We start from the raw sequence: 3371 nt of genomic DNA on the forward strand, positions 1-3371 counted from the left end.
TTCCTTCCCTCAATCAGCTTCTCCATGTAGGGTGTTCTGCATCAAGCTAACTGCCTCAAGCAAGGATCGCCGTAGCTGCTCATCTGCGCCTGGGGCTATTAAAAGCCTGCAGTGCCACAGGAAGAACAGGACTTAAATTGCAGTAAGAACGCAAGCCGACTTCCTCCAGGAGGCACGGTGACTTCAGGCAGGAGGTCCCAGATGGAATGCGAAGCCGAGGGTTACTCTGAGTGTACCTCAGACTAGGGCAACGCGTAAGATTTCGACGCCATGTGGGACGTGCCAGGAACGGTGTTCGTGAACATGTGCGAGTGCTGAGGAAATTTAGCTGCTCCAAAAGATAGTGCAGTGCGTTTCCCTACGCTCGGCAGGCACAGAGGGGCACTAAAGGGCTACGGGAGTGGATGTGGCTTAACCGACCCAGGTGCGCCTGGGGGTACTCAGTGTTCCTGCCGGAAACAGGGTGCCCACGCTAGCCTCCTAGGTGTCCAGAAAACTGTGCCACCGTTAGGCGTACGCAGAGCAGAGGCCACCGGATCTTGGAAACGGCTACACACCTGCGCTTCTGCACGGCAAATCAGGGCCTTACTTCCAGGCATGTGTTCATGCTGGATGTGCCGGTAGCGACACCACATGGTAAGATGCTGACTTTCTCCTCGAGCATAATGACTTCAGGAACGAGGGCCTCGGAATATTCAAAGCAGAGTGTTTTCTCTTTGCTGCTCAGACAACGGCCATGACAAAGTCTTCCTGGGCACTCCGGACTCCAGCAATGTGGTCCTGAGGCCGTTTGAGGACTCTGGACATGTAGCTCTCCTCAAGGAACTTAGAGTGTGTTGCCCATCACTCGGCACGCACAGGGAGCCTCTGAGGGTTCAAGAAATGGGCCTCGAAGTTGCTCAGCCAGCCCACGGGGGTTTGGAGGTACTCAGTCAACTTGGAGGTTAAATGATGCATACCCGAGACGCTTAGGAGTCCTCAGAAGTGTACTTTCTTGAAAATAAAGCATATAAGCGACTAAGAACTCATGGAGACAGCTGCATGCCTCCGTATCTACACGGCTACCAAGGGCCTAAACTGGAGGCATGTTCCCACGTTGAGAGTCCTTTTAGCTCTAGAGCTTGTCAGGCTGCAAACAACCGCGGCCATGGAAGCACCTGGTTTAGACAGAGCAAATTCATTTTCTCCCCAGAAGCATTCTACGAGGGTTTACTGGCTTGTCAAGAGCAGGGAATGTCAGGCCCACAGGGGTGTGGCTGTACTCAGTGAACTTGGAGGGAAAATGATGCATACCCTGTGCAGCCGGGCATCTCCTCGCTCTCTGGCACGCTTTCTCTCTGTCTCTCTGTCTCTCTCTCTCTCGGAGTCAGTTTGGGTGAGCAGAGCACCGCGCCTGCCTGGGTGCCGGTGGCGAGCCCCCGGCGCCACGCCAGGGGCCGTGGCACCGGGCGCCCGCGCAGCCCGTGGCCAGGGAGGAGGCAGCTGGTGCCTACGGGGCCGAGTGGAGAGGAGGTGCCAGCAGGGGGGCCGGCTCCCCATGGACGAGTGTGAGGGGAGAAGAAGAATCAAGGAGCAAAAAGGAAGAGGAGGTGGGGGGAGCCACAGTTACACGAAGACGCCGCCGCCGCCGCCGCCTCCTCGGCGATCACGCCGGCTGCTCCGCCGTAAATGACTCGAGAGAAACACACACACTCGCGCTCGCCCGCCTTCCTTCCTCTTCCGGGAGTCAGCGCCCACCCTGGCAGTAGCGGGCGCGGAGCCTGGCGCTCTCTCCCTTCCCCTCCCCTCCCCGATTCCCCGTGGTCACGTGGCCCCGGAACGCCCGGTCCACGTCTCGTGCACCACGGAGACGCCCCCCAACCCCTGCCTCGCGCCCCAGCTGCCTCTCCCCTGTCCACGTGTCCATTCCGCATTCCCAGACTGGGAGCGCGCGCGTCTCCTTAATGAGACTTGGGCAAGGGCCGACCTCACGATTCCGCTAACCCCTGTTTCATGTTTTATTTTTCCTCCCCAGAGCAGGCTAGCGCTGGGGCCCCAGTGGGGCCGGCCGGCTGCGGCGGCCACATTTCCCCCCCAGGAAGACGCCACCGCAGCCACTGTTGTCCCTTTTCAAAGGATGCTCTCTCCTCGCCGGGCGCCAGAGGTGTTTTACGGCCTCTCGGACAGAGGCGCGCATAGAGGGTACCCTATCCCCACCCCCAGAGTCTGCGTGGGGCTCTTCGGAGCCCTGGGTGGGAATCAGCCGAGCTGTCGCGCGCAGCCCCTCTCGGGCCGCGCCGGAGCTCGCCGGCTCAGCTCCGTTTGAGGATGGGTCCGGGACGCACGCAGCTCCTGGAAAATCTGTCCGCTGCTGGGGGTGGAGGGACACGAAGAGGGGAGGACACGCCTTCCTACAAGTTGTTTTGCCAGCCTTTAAAGGGACATAGGGGTGGGGCTGGGGAACTGTCCTCTTGCACACTCACCCAGGCACCTGCCGAGGGGGAGGGGTGGGGGGGTGGCGTTCTTTCCCACCGTCAGGCCCGTTCCATTCGAGTGCAACCCAGATCAGACCAGACGAGTCAACCGTCAACTGTCAGCCAGGCATTGGATCAATAGAAATGATTTTATAGCATCATTGGGTATCACGCCCCAACCCCCAAGGACCGGCTCTCAATCGCACTCTACTCTGGAGGAAGAGGGTCTTCAATCCTATGGACATAGCTCGTTTGCCGGGGAGTGTGTGTGTGTGGATCTTCAGGGTCACACCCCGCCCCCCATATCTCTTCACTCAACCAGACAAGAGTGTGGGAAGAGGTAGGTCAGAGCAAGGCCAGCTGGGGCGCTTCGTCTCTGTCCCTCATCTGCCTGTCTCAGTCCTAGAACTCTCGACACTGTGAGTTTCCTTTTCATCTAGAAAAGTGAGTTTCTTTTTGGAAAATGGGCTTGGAGCCTTCCCGGAAGCCTCCCTCCTCCCGGGCTGCTGGCTGTTGCCGCCTCAACTTGGCACGGGGGCCTGCGGAGAGCGGCTCTCGTCCCTCCCCATAGCCCACGTCTGTCTGGAGCTTGGAGGTGCAGTGTGGGGAGGGCTGGCCGGGCTGTTGGCGGCCCTGGGGATGGAAGGTGCTGGAGTCATCAAGGAAGATGATTCTCATTAGGCCCCTAATGCCTGATGGCAATTAGCGTCACCCAAGGGCTTGTTCACCATCCCACTGCGAGGCGAGCCAGCCTCTGTGTGGGAGAAAGGGGGAAAGAAACCACCTCCTGAGACTGGCCTGGAGTGGGGGTGGGGGTCCAGGAGGAGGAGGAAGGAAGCAGGGAAGTCTCCTACCTCTGCCCACCTCCCCACAAGGAAGGGGCACGGGGCTTGTAAAGAGTAAGTCCAGGGGACAGAC

This window comes from Monodon monoceros, unplaced genomic scaffold (assembly GCF_005190385.1).
Source record: "Monodon monoceros isolate NGI ecotype Baffin Bay Population unplaced genomic scaffold, NGI_Narwhal_1 Super_Scaffold_9, whole genome shotgun sequence".
NCBI classification, from domain to species: domain Eukaryota; kingdom Metazoa; phylum Chordata; class Mammalia; order Artiodactyla; family Monodontidae; genus Monodon; species Monodon monoceros.